This window comes from Adiantum capillus-veneris, chromosome 11 (genome assembly GCF_014529385.1).
Source record: "Adiantum capillus-veneris isolate H3 chromosome 11, ASM1452938v2, whole genome shotgun sequence".
Lineage (NCBI taxonomy): Eukaryota > Viridiplantae > Streptophyta > Polypodiopsida > Polypodiales > Pteridaceae > Adiantum > Adiantum capillus-veneris.
Window position 1 is genome coordinate 70,685,862 of NC_140941.1, and position 14,553 is coordinate 70,700,414.

The window sequence follows — 14,553 nt, forward strand, 5'->3', positions numbered from 1 at the left end:
AAATCTAGGCAGAAAGCATTGGGAAGCAGTGAAGCACATCTTGAGATACATCAAGGGCTCAGCTAGCAAGTGCTTACGCTTTGTGAACAGTGCTGCATCCATAGTTGGATACATTGATTCGGATTATGTGGGTTGTGTGGACACTAGGCGATCCACATCTGGCTACATTTTCTTGTTTGCTAGAGAGGCAATTTCTTGGAGATCATGTATCTAGAATTGTACTTCGTCTTCCACCACTGAGGTAGAGTATGTTGCAGTTTCTAGTTCTAGTAAGAAAGCTGTGTGGTTATCTCGTCTAGTGGGAGACCTTGGTATGCATCAGACTCCAGTGCTACATTATGACAGTCAGAGTGCGATTGCGTTAGCAAAGAACCCCGTGTTTCACTCCAAGTCAAAACACATAGAGTTCAGATATCATGTGGTATGGGATATTTTGGCTAGCAAACGCATTGAGTTAGTCAAAGTTCACATGGATGAAAGCCCAGCGGATGCTCTAACAAAGAGCCTAGCCTCAAAGCGGTTTGCACATTGCATAGAGATGATGAGCATAGGGTGAAGCTACATTCATGCTTCACATTTTGTACAGTTGTACATAATGGCCCCTACATTCTTTAACCACTTGGACCATGTTGGCCTTCAAGTGGGAGATTGTTGGGTTTCAGGCTCTGTGGCCGTGCGCCCACCCATTTACATTCTTTTGGTTATAATGAAAAATAAGGAGATGAGAGTCTATTCTCTCATGTGCTCCACCAAGACTGTGTGTCTATGCACATCCCCTTCCCCCTTTTCTCTCCATCCCTCCCTTGCACTCCATAGTCATTTCCCACATTAATCTAGATTATGCATCATAATCAAGGCTTGGTTATGGGATTGAAACCATGATAGTGGAAGGAAACATAACTTTCATATATCAAAGCTAAGTACCGCTTCATTTTGTGCTTGATTTGTCTATTCTCTCTTGGTTGTGTTGCACGTCCTCGAACATCCTCTTCATTCTCAAGGTTCTACTTGATCATCCTTACTTGCATATGGAGTTGGGGGTGTTGCTACTGGTCATGAAATGTTTGAGAATAATAGAGTGGTAATTTATTCAATAGAAATACTCTTTGTATATATAGATGAAGCAAAATAATAGAGATTTTTCTTTTACCATAGTAAGCTTCAATAATAGAGTACACCACTAAATCAATCACATTTGAACGTGATCAACTAAAGAAAAACTAAAGAATTTTAATATACTAGTAAGTGCATTAGAATTTAGGGGAAAAATTAGTAAAGATAAATTTTAAAAGCTTTCACACGTTGGGAAACACGACGATGGAGAGAACACATAACGTTGTAGAATAATCACAAGAGACCTGCAGATTTGAGTTTGAAGAAGAAGAAGATACATGAATTTGAATATCATAGAGAGACGTATATATATATATATATATATAGATATAGATATGTTTTTAAGGTTGTAGTAATAGCCTGACAAGGTATCATCGACGAAGTTTGAATGTCACAAGAACAAACCATGGATATCTTGCGTTGCCTTTTGACCCACCTCACTCTTTGGAAAGGATATTTCTATTCGGAATCATGGAACTGATCTTGATTAGACCATGTGCTCTGCGTCATCATCGTTCTCGTGCAACTCCGCTTCCATGATGGAAAAAGAGCAGAAGAATGTAGATTGTGCCTAATTGAAATCTACATGATTATTGATCAATGATCAGGGATCGATAAAACGTGCAAGATCAATGTTGAATGTATGCCAGATGTAGCTTTAAGGGGCCAAAAATTGTCTTGATAATGCTAAAAGTGAGTATGTTTGAAGCTGTCAAATTTGGAAGTTTATGGCTGGTACCATAGTACTCAAAGTGCTCTACAGGCCCGTCTTTACGGCTCATCAATTGAAGCTACACTGAGGAAGTTATGACAGTTTGAAGTTGAGTGGATTGCAAATCCGTGGACATGTGTAGATGAAGGATCATGATTGAAGTGAATGCATGTGCTTGAAGGATTCATCTTGTGAAGCCTGTCGATCTTTTCATATCAGTAATAGGAGTTTTGGTTGCCAAGATATTGCCAGTTAAAGTTTCAACGGGGGCCAATTCTATACCAGGTTGGTCTCCTCAATCAGTGTGCCATCTGATATTTTTTCGGATAGTTTTTGGGCTTGACTAGGTTCTAGAATATGGTGCATTTAATAGAGTAATAAGTGCTTGATGAGCATCTTTTTCAGAATGTCATCTCATGCAGTGCATTGATAGCGAGGTATGCTATGAGAGTTGTGCTAGCACTACAGTGGTCGATATGTGATTAAATGTGGTGCTCTTATGCACATAAAGTTATTGATGAGCTTTCAGTTGAAAAGATTGACTTATGAAGAGCATTGATTACAAGATTATGCCCATTATGGCTGTGGCAAGCAAGTTTTGGGCAATTTTACCGAATGTGAAGGGAAGGCCTTTCATCAAATGCAATCAGTTGTACCTGCATCTTGAGGGCATGTGGCACTACTAAAGACATTGAAATGGGCAACAAGATTCACGATGACATTGTCCGTTAAGGGTTATTGAAGATGAAAATTATGCGAGGCAATGCCTTGATCGATATATATATATATCTCTGTGTGTGTGTGTGTGTGTGTGTTTGTGTGTGTGTGTGTGTGTCCAATGTGATGCCCATCGGGAGGTGTGGTGCTCACCCATAAACTCAAGGCCACCCATGAGAACCATTGAGGTATATATATATATATATATATATATATATATATATATATAGATATCTGTGTGTGTGTGTGTGTGTGTGTGTGTGTGTGTGTGTGTGTGTGTGTGTCCAATGTGATGCCCATCGGGAGGTGTGGTGCTCACCCATAAACTCAAGGCCACCCATTGAGGTAGCCGCCCAAGGCCGAATTGGATGGCATTAATGTGTGTGAAGAGGAGGAAAAATAAAGGAGGCCACCCATTGAGGTAGCCGCCCAAGGCCGAATTGGATGGCCTTAATGTGTGTGAAGAGGAGGAAAAATAAAGGAGGGCGATGGAGCAAAGCAACGGGTAGACAACGATGATGCTCGAATGACGACGGCCATGAAGCAGCAAATGAAGAGCATGCAGGGGGAAATTTTTTTGGTGTTGTCGATGGTCAAAATCGTGCAGGTATGTGTCGAGCTACCACATGAGCAAGGGGAGTTCTTTACGCTGTCAAGAAATTTGCGGTCTTGCCAGGAAAGCACCGGGCTTGTGGCCATGAGAGTTTGTGAGAGAACTCCAAAAACTATATGAAGGAGTTAAACCATAGATGCCATGAAGTATAGGGTTTGGAAGGAAGTGCAATCAAAGAAGCTTCATTCTTTCTCTCTTGTACTCACACACACAAAGAAAGAACACAAAAGAGAATATCAAAACAACACAAAGATGAAAACATCAAGGCTATGGTCATATCGTATCATGGGTAATATGAAAGGGATAATAGATGAGTTAATGGCGTTCAATCTTTGCCTACCAAACAAGCTATGACTTGTTCTTTGGAACTGTAGTTTTGTGCTTACCATAATATATATGTTTTGTCTAATGATTGGGATTAATTGTGTGTGCAAATCCTCTTGGTTCATAGCAAGATAGCTACACTTACGTCAAAAGAAAAGTTATAGTCTATAAGAGCTAGTATGATGGGATCCGGTGAAAGAAGTATTTCATTGAGCTTTTCTGGGCCAAAGAGAAACACTATACATTGTTGAAAGTGTATTTTACGGTTAATCCATACGTTAATTCTAATAGATCGCATAGAGTGGAAGCGATAGAAATTCTCATCATGTGGATTATTCATCTACGATAGTATGTGAGAAATGTAGATATCAGAGAAGTGAAGAGATGAGAAGTTTCCCTCCCAAGCCCTATTCTTGCTCATAGACAATAACGATACTACGGGGAGAGATGTACCTGTAGAGCAAGGAGAACCTAGAATTTGTAGAGAGAATGAATTTCATAGAGTGAGAGAGATAGGTTTGGTTAAGGAGATGAGATTAGATATATATATGTTGGATTAGAGATGAAAAAGAAAACAACAAGAAATCAACAAAATATCAATGTAGAGCACATCTTACTTCTCAAACCCTTCGACACCATTTTTGATGGAGAGAGATGAAGAGGAAAGAATTCAACTTTGATTGATACACCAATTCCAAGACCTTCTTCGATTAGAGTTGATCTTCCAAGGATAGCGTACAAGAATGGCTAGTCTTCCTCTAGGAGAAAGTGTAGACTTAGGCTTATGTTAATGGCTAAGTACAGTTAGGCATTACTATTCTCACTCCCTCATCAATTCATCTCGTGAATGGCTTGAATCCATTTCAAGGAAGAAGAGGTCCCCTTTTATAGGTGAAGGGAACCCCCAAGGGTTTACACAAGAAGAGAAGAGCCAGTGCCAACAGAAACTGGAAAAGTTGGAAATGAGTTGTCTCTGCATGATGTGGGCAGACCGGGGTCCAGTATTTTGATCATATCTCCTCAACCGTGGCTCCAAATAAATAAGTAAAAATATGGGCAGAAAATTGAGCTCATTCGCTACGACTCCATTTTGTGCCATGGACAGAAGATACGTGGGAACGAGCTCTTATGCATGCCTACAACCTATATCTTACAGAATAGCCCATTCTAGGTGTGAATTTCTAGTGAAATTTACACGAGGATGTTCGTGTGGACTCACAGCACAGCATACTCCGTTTTCACTTTTTTACCGACAGTAAATATTTTTTACCACAGTAAATATTTTTACCTACAGTAAATATTTTTCACCTACATGGTAAACACAAATCACTTTTTACCTACAGTAACTTTTTTTACCCATGGTAAATATTTTTCACTGCACCATAAGTATTTGGTAGGTAACAGTTCACTGTTACTAGAAGCAGTGATTGGGCATCAACAATGCAGTTATAGGAGGAGAAAAGGAGAAAATCTTATGGTAAAGGTGAGTCAACAGGGATAAAGACTTTTGAGTTGAAAAGAGACATGCTGATTTTTTCAAAGAACACATGTCAAAAGAAGCCATGGTTGAGGATTTTTTGAGAATTTGATATTCAGGAGGACCCAGCTGCCACCTCCCCCCCGCAGGTCCCCCCCTGACATGTGCAGAACCTCCAGTTTCAACAGCCACCTCACCTGCTCTTAAATGCTGGTCAAGGCCTTATCCCCATGTGTCACAATCAGAAAAATCAGCATTTACCCTCCCCTCTCACATCACTCTAGAGAATATCTTGATGGTGACATATCAGGTGGCCTCAATCTGTTGACCACCCTAAGCAAAAAGTAACCCCAATCAGCGGATTTAAGCATGTTTATCCCTAATCCTAAACCCTCTCAGAAACCTATATAAGGAGGCCTTCTCTCACTCAAAACCAACACTTCACCCACTTCACCAAGCAATGAAGCTATGACGACATTGCTCACAACGAGGAGCTATGGATGGAGCTCTACTCTCTCTCCCTCTCTCTCTCTCTCCCTCTAGTATGCTACATTACTAGCCCTAAAACCTAAATAAGGAGTCTTTTCTCATGCTCCATGTCCACCATCCTTGCCATCATTCTCTAAGGTATTGATGTGTTGCTAGTAGGATCATACCTACTTGCTGGGTTGATTGTTTTTGACAAGGGATTATGCCATCCTTGGCTTGCTTCTCTATATCCTTGTTATGTATGATCAGATGCCGTTGTATTGTTAAGCTGATGTCTTGTGTATATATATGCTACATAAGGTCCCTAAGCTTCGTTTCTATGTGTTTTGCCATATGTTTTGATGCCATCATAATACCAAAAGTCTCACTTGCCTATGTGCACTATGTGTGAGGTCCCTAAACCTCTTAATTTAGGGTGGTGTCCCCTTTGTTTTGTTCTTTGCTTGTTTGCATGAGGCGTGGTTTGTGGAGTGTGCACGAGTACAGAGGCCACCCGATTGCACTGCTCTTTTTCCGGCTATCATTTTGGTGCCCCCACTGAGGAGGGCTACACAGACCTTCAGTCCACAAGCAATGAAGATGTGCAATCTACAACATGGACGAATGGCGTGAGGAGTTTGCAAATTGGAGAACAGAAGAGGAGTAGGCTTTAGAGGCCTTAAAAGCTTTCATCGAGGTCTTGTTACCAGGTTGCAGTGTCATTGAAATTCAAGAAGTAAGTCCTTCTACATGCCTTGTTCGTGATCGTCGCCAACAAAGGAGAGTAAGAAGAAGAGCTTGATATACCTCTCCTCTCAACCTATGAGTGCTCTAGAAACCTCCAACGCACACGAGCTTGAAATATTCTACATCAACATACACGAAGGTACTGTAACACACATTAAGGGAAGAGAAAGCATCACCAGACCTCTCTTTCCTGAGGAGCCGACTAAGAGGAGGAAGATCACCTCTACACCTAAGTGGCCCAAGGCCGCAGTGCGTGCTCAAGCGTAAGGTAACATTTGGCTTAATCTCATTAATAAGGGATTACATGACCACTACAGGCAAGAAAAAGGCTAGTGAGCAACCAACTTCAACCTCCAACTTGCAACCACGACTCTCACCCCTAAATCCTCCTGAAGCAAAGAGGCGAAGGCTTGCCTACAAGATTGCCGCCCGTCTGCGAGTGCTCCCAGTGCACTTTGTGAATCCAGACACCACCAATCCCAAGCCAACCTACTGTCCGCGTGAAGATCACTTTGGATATTGTCCAAAGTGCTTTGGAGACCGGGTGAAAAGCCTCCCTGCCCTACCTTTGCTGCTAATTTTCAAGAAGTTATCTCAATCTAAGGAAACTATCTTAGTTGATGATGTGCTGCACATTAATGGTGTCACTTTCATTCGTCATGCTGATTATGGTAATAGCATCCAATTGTTGCTTGCTAAAAGGCTCAGCATTGTACAAAGTGTTGCCATCACGCCTTACGTCTTCACAGATGCATCAGGAAGAGTCGAAGTGATCCGAGGTGCTGACCTTCTGTGGCTGATCAGGCTCATTGGTCCCAGGGTGGTGCAACTAAGCTAGGCTCTTGTGTGTAAGTATGGATGCCAATAATGAGAATGATGATCCCCGCATGTTTCCTTTCCATTTTGTGCGTCATATCCGTGTGAATATTTGTATTGATAGAAAAATCTTTTATCAGGTAAGAATAGCCCTGTTGTTTGGAGCCGAGAGACTTGGGGAAATCTTGCGCTCTCCTCATCCTGTCATTCTACCCTTACTAGACTATTACCATTCCTTTGATGTGTCGATCTTCATCCTATTTTGAGCTAAGTTGTGCTAAAGCTCCAAATTGTAATTACCATACTCTATTTTAAAATAAATTGGAGCTGTTTGTGTAATTGTTTACTCTCTCACTTATGGCCTTCCCTAATTTTTATGGAAAGCCTGGGGAGGTTGCTCCAAACTTTTTGGATAATTTGGAAATGGCCTTTTTGGTATCAGGAAGGGATGACGAAGCTACTAAGTTAAGGGCCTTTTCTTTGGTCTTGAGGGAAGGTGAAAAATTATGGTATCAAACTTTGGCACCTGAAGAAAGAAGAGACTAGGAGTCCTTAAAGATGGCCTTCATCGAAGAATTTCGCCGCCATGAGCCTCCAGAGGAGATATGGAGACAGCTCTTAGAGCTACGCCAAACATCACCCAATGACTATAGAAGCTATGAAGGAAAGTTTTCCAACCTGTGGGAGAAATGGTGTGCATCACTAGGTGAAGGAAAAAGGGTGCCAGAATGCCTAAAGAAGGACTGTTTCCTGGCAGGGCTTTAACCCATCCTTCGAGAAAAGGTAAAAGGTAAATTCCCAGATACCTTTGATAAATCTATGACATATGCAAGGGAGAAGGATAGGAAGTTAAAATTCCAAGCTCAACTACAAGGGGGAATGGAGCCTCCACCGCTAGCTCAACCTACGGCAAGGGTAGTAGCAGGGACAGGAGCAACAGACCAAGAGTCCTCTCAACAAGAATTACTTCAACAAATCACCAATCAACTAGAGAGCCTGTCCATCAATCTGGTTCAAGGTGTAAGGGCTCCCCAGCCAGGAAATGAATGAAATAGACAAGAAGGACAAAGGCAAGCACGTGAGTACATTTGCTACAACTGTGGAGAGGTAGGTCACGACATGTATTATTGCCCCCATCCACGACGCTATCAAGGAAATGGTAATCAAAGACAGCCTCCTCGCCAGCAAGTCACTCCTCCTCGAGCTAGGCCACTAAATGGACAAAATGCACACGTGGCTCCACCAATCCAAATATTGAGACCCCCTCCTCCACCACCACAAGCACCAGTAGAGATCCCTCCACTACCATCGGGAGGGGAGGACAGGGCTGTCTCTGTCATAAGTCTTGACAATGGTAAGGATAAAGGGAAAGAAAAAATGGAGGAAGCTATTGCCATGCCAATAAAGAGAGTTAGGAGACAAAGAACTGATGAAATGGAAGCTTCAGAGCCGGATAAAGGGAATGAGGGTTCCTCCCAAGTGATAGGAGACAAGAAAAGGAAGAGTAGGTCAAGGAGGCACATAGGAGTAGAAGACTTTCCACTTGGGGTAGGATCCATACCTTACGACCTGGTAGCAGATGTGAGTAAGCAAGGACCAAAGATTTCATGGCAGCAACTCCTCCACCTTTCCCCAAAGATGCGTAGAACCTGGTCTAAGATGGTCAGCACCAGGAGGGCTAAGGCAAAGTTAGTTGGGTCTATTAGTGCAAGAGGCATGAAGGATATCGTGCCAGTCATTGATGCAGAGATTAAGAGTCAGCGAGTCTCCAATGTGTACGTAGATGGTGGAGCCGAGATTTGTGTTATGACAGAGAAATTAATGCACAGGTTGGGTTTGGAAGTAAACGAGCAAACTTCCTTACAAGCTAAGATGGCAAATAATGTAAGGGTGGCTTGTGTGGGAATGGTTAATGGAGTGAAGGTTTCAGCTTTTGGTGTGGCAATCTCAATTGATGCTTATGTGATCCCAACTAAGGGGGAGGGCTATCCGCTAATCCTTGGAAGACCTTGGCTTATGGCTATGAAAGCTAGGCAAGATTGGGAGACAGGTTCCCTTGAGTTGTGACCAAATCATAAGGTAGGTGGCAAGCAACAAAAAATTGTGTATGACATGAAGCAGGGTAGACAACAAGACCTAGTGATGGAGACTTCTATGGATGAATGGAGCACAAGCAGCTGCTCTTCATCTGAGGATGAGTCATCTGAGGAGGATGCTAGCTCTTTGGAAGTCATGGGTATAATACTGCGAAACCCAGAAGGAGAAGATGGTCAAGACTCTCTAAACAAGGAAGAATCCACAGGCTTAGAGGAGATGCTAGCTAAGGACCTACTAGAAGAAGAGAGAGAACCCTATTTGCAGGTACTAAAGAAGCATGCTGGCCTCTTTATAACTGATTACGAGCACATTAAAGGAGTGACGATAACCCAACACCATATCCAATTAAAGGAAGGTGCCAAACCAGTGGTGCAAAGGCTAAGGAGATTAGGGCTAGTGGAACAAGATGCACTCTTAAAAGAAGTAAAAAGATTACTCAAGGCAGGATTTATCTACCCAGTGGAAGATTCTGAGTGGGTGTCTCTAGTTGTGGTAGCACCAAAGAAAAATGGGAAGTGGAGGGTATGTGTGGATTACAAGCCTCTCAACGCAGCCACAAAAAGGGACCATTTTCCTTTGCCTTTTCAAGATGAAATACTAAATGAAGTGGCTGGTCATGAAAGGTACACAGTGTGTGATGGGTACTCAGGCTACTTCCAAATCAGAATTGCAGATGAAGACCAAAGAAAGACTACCTTCATAACACCTTGGGGGTGTTTTGCTTATAGAGTTATGCCTTTTGGTTTAACTAATGCCCCAGCTACTTTCCAGAGGTTTATAAACTTGGTGTTTCAACCTTACTTTGGTAAGTCCATACGAGTCTTCCTTGATGATTTTTGCATTTACAGCTCTTGGGAAGTACATCTGTCCAAGGTTGATGAAGGTTTCACCCGTTTGGCCCAATTGGGTGGGCAATTGAATAAAGACAAGTGCCACATAGGTGAGAGAAAGGTCACTCTACTAGGCCATGTTGTGTCTCAAGATGGTATTGAGGCTGACCCTGAAAAGGTAAAGACATTGTTAGCTTTACCTACTCCTTCAAACGTGAAGCAACTAGTCTCCTTCATTCAAAAGGTTCGCTACATGGGAAGATTCATACATCTCCTTTCTCAGGCAATCTATCCTTTGCAGCAGCTCACTAAACACACTACATTGACATGGAGTGAGGAGGGTGAAACGTGCTTTCAAGAAGTTAAAACCATTTTGAGCTCATTGCCTGTCGTCTTACAACCCACATGGGGTGAATTATTCTATGTAAATCCTAGTGTAGGTCCAGAAGCTCTAGGAGCTGTCTTGATGCAAAAAGACCCAAAGACATCTCTCATGAGACCAGTCTACTTCTCTAGTAGAGTGATGACAGCTGCTGAAAAGGGTTTCAGCGCAACTGAGCAATTGGTGCTAGCTCTTAAGTTTGCAGTGGAGAAGTTTCGGGCTTACTTACTTCCGAGACAATTTGTGGTGATCACAACTGAGGAGGTTTTTCCATATGCCCTACAACACATGGAATTGTCTAAAAGAATAGCAAAGTGGGTGGTGCAGCTTCAAGAGTTTGACTACACACTACAAGTAGAGGATTCCACCCGTGCTTGTTTGGCAGATGTCCTCACACAAAGGTGTTATGAGAAGGCCAAGAAAGAGGCACTTAGTAAGGTACCGCCTATCTCGGAGCCTGAAGTTCTACTGGGAGCACACAATCTATATTTTGATGGGGCTTACAAGAGGACCAAAGACAAGGCATCAGCAGGCATAGTAATATTAGGTCCAGAGAAGGAGAAGATCTTTGCAAAAGGGTTTTATCTAAAAGAGGTTCATTCTAACAATGAGGCAGAGTACCATGCCCTTGTTTTAGGGTTGCAATGTTGTCTTTCTCAGGGCATCACAAAGCTAAATGTTTTTGGTGACTCCATGTTGATTGTTAAGCAAATGGTTGGTGTATGAGCCTGTAAAAATAACATATTGTCTGTTAAGATGAGGGAAGCAAAGGCCTTGTTGAAGGGTTTTAAAGAAGTTCGAGTGCACTTTGTACCTAGAGATCAAAATCAAGAAGCAGATGCCTTAGCAGGTGAAGAGCTACAAACTCTCATAGTAGGTGCTATCCTTGTGAAAAGTCCTTTATACCAGGGAAAGGAGGAGCTGCATGATTTACTTTACTTTCTTGAGCATTGTGAAGCACCCTCTGGTATGAGTAAAAGTGAACGTAGGTGGTTGGCAAAAAAGGTTACCAGCTATAGCTTAGTGAATGAGGACTTGTATTGTAGAGGGAAAGGTGCTGTCTTAAGGAGAGTTCTTGCATCCCAAGAGATAAAGGATATTTTGTTTAGTTGTCATGAAGGTGTGTGTGGTGGCCACTTTGCACAAGAGATTACTAGCAGAAAGATTTTACAAGCAGGGTTCACGTAGCCAAGCCTCCATCGAGATGTACAACATTGGTGCCGCACATGTGAGGTTTGCCAAAAAGCTGGACCAAGGCGTCTTACCCATGAAAATCAGCATCCAATCAAAACCTATGGGCCATTTGAAAAATGGGGGATAGATGCAATAGGGCCACTACCTTGCACTCAATCAGGGAAGGAATATATCATTATGGGGGTGGAGTACATGACCAGATGGGCAGAAGCTCGTCCCACAAAGCGCATCATAGCCAAGGACGTGAGTGATTTCATTTTTGAATGCCTTTGTTGCCGTTTTGGCACACCTTTGGAGATTCTCTCGGATAGGGGACCGGGATTTCGAGCTGATTTAGTCGGGCAATTGATGAGCAAGTTAAAAATCAAGCGTAGGCACTCTACACCATACTACCCTCAGTGCAATGGTCTTGTGGAAAAGGTAAATGGTCTTATATGTAAAATCATCACTAAGCAAGTGCATTTACATCCTAAGGCATGGGACAAACACCTAGATGCAGCACTTTGGGCCTACAGAACATCCTTTAAAACATCCTTGGGGTATACACCTTTTTACTTGGTTTACGGGCAAGAGGCACTATTGCCTATAGAAGTGGAGCTAGCGAGCCTCCGAGTTCTAAAAGCACATCAAGAGGATAGTCAAGAGAAGCAGGTGGAAGGAAGAATCATCGATTTGGAGAGGTTAGGGCTAGATCGAGAGTCAGCAGTGAAGTACTATGCAGCCCAGGCAGAGAAGAAACGAAAGAAGTTCAATCGCAACCTTGTCAAGAAAGGTATCAAGGAAGGTTCTTTAGTGCTCAGATACGACAATCGCTTTGATCGCAGAAAGGATGGTAAGTTCTTGCTTAAGTGGGAGGGCCCTTTTGTAGTGATACAGAGGTTCTCAAATGGTAGTTACCAACTAGGTGACCTAGATGGTAAGGTACATCAGACCCCGGTAAATGGTTGGCGATTGAAGGCCTACCAATGTCGTCTTTCACAGCCATATGCTGGTGAAATCAATGCTAAGGATGGTTCAGAGGAGAGCTCATCATATTCGAGCTCCAACTAAGGTAACAATCATGTACATAGTCGTTTCAAAAAAAAGAAAAAAAAAAGAGAAGAAAAAAAAGAAAAAAAGAGAATGCTACTAGTGAAAGTGGATATTGACAATGGATGGGTATGGCTTTCAAGGGTCTAGGAGACCAGTTGTTAGTCATGGATGGATACAATTATTCATCAGAAAGGACTAAACAGGGTGCATCAGCCAAGAAAGCAGTAACATGGCAAATTCAATTGGTACCAGGTAGGTAAGTATTCAAGAGAACCCTATTGTAGCACAACCTACAGCTAGAGGCATCAAATACCTCTAGCTTAAGGGGGAGGGCTATATGATGCATGGTTTTTAGGACCCCTTCTGAAGATGCAATAAAGGCACAGTCAGTTGTTGGGGAGATGAGGATACTCTAGTCCAAGGGATCTCGAAAGAGAAGAAAAATCTACTTCACAAGCACCAAAGAGTAAAAAGTGCCATGGACAGAAGATATGTGGGAACGAGCTCTTATGCATGCCTACAACCTATATCTTACAGAATAGCCCATTCTAGGTGTGAATTTCTAGTGAAATTTACACGAGGATGTTTGTGTGGACTCACAGCATAGCATACTCCGTTTTCACTTTTTTACCTACAGTAAATATTTTTTACCACAGTAAATATTTTTCACCTACATGGTAAATACAAATCACTTTTTACCTACAGTAACTTTTTTTACCCATGGTATATATTTTTTACTGCACCATAAGTATTTGGTAGGTAACAGTTCACTGTTACTAGAAGTAGTGATTGGGCATCAACAATGCAGTTATAGGAGGAGAAAAGGGGAAAATCTTATGGTAAAGGTGAGTCAACAGGGATAAAGACTTTTGAGTTGAAAAGAGACATGCTGATTTTTTCAAAGAACACATGTCAAAAGAAGCCATGGTTGAGGATTTTTTGAGAATTTGATATTCAGGAGGACCCAGCTGCCACCTCCCCCCCGCAGGTCCCCCCCTGACATGTGCAGAACCTCCAGTTTCAACAACCACCTCACCTGCTCTTAAATGCTGGTCAAGGCCTTATCCCCATGTGTCACAATCAGAAAAATCAGCATTTACCCTCCCCTCTCACATCACTCTAGAGAATATCTTGATGGTGACATATCAGGTGACCTCAATCTGTTGACCACCCTAAGCAAAAAGTAACCCCAATCAGCGGATTTAAGCATGTTTATCCCTAATCCTAAACCCTCTCAGAAACCTATATAAGGAGGCCTTCTCTCACTCAAAACCAACACTTCACCCACTTCACCAAGCAACGAAGCTATGATGACATTGTTCACAACGAGGAGCTATGGATGGAGCTCTACTCTCTCTCCCTCTCTCTCTCTCTCTCCCTCTAGTATGCTACATTACTAGCCCTAAAACCTAAATAAGGAGTCTTTTCTCATGCTCCATGTCCACCATCCTTGCCATCATTCTCTAAGGTATTGATGTGTTGCTAGTAGGATCATACCTACTTGCTGGGTTGATTGTTTTTGACAAGGGATTATGCCATCCTTGGCTTGCTTCTCTATATCCTTGTTATGTATGATCAGATGCCGTTGTATTGTTAAGCTGATGTCTTGTGTATATATATGCTACATAAGGTCCCTAAGCTTCATTTCTATGTGTTTTGCCATATGTTTTGATGCCATCATAATGCCAGAAGTCTCACTTGCCTATGTGCACTATGTGTGAGGTCCCTAAACCTCTTAATTTAGGGTGGTGCCCCCTTTGTTTTGTTCTTTGCTTGTTTGCATGAGGCGTGGTTTGTGGATTGTGCACGAGTACAGAGGCCACTCGATTGCACTGCTCTTTTTCCCGCTATCAATGCTGAACCATCATCCATTACCTTTGTTTCCATTCGAATTCCCACAATGTAGGGTTGTCCAAGGATGAGATGATATGAAGATGTATCCTGTACAAAGAAGTTTTGGTCAATATTTACATCACCTATTGTCACCTTCACACCTGGATGTGCTGCATATAATTCACCGAATGAATTGTT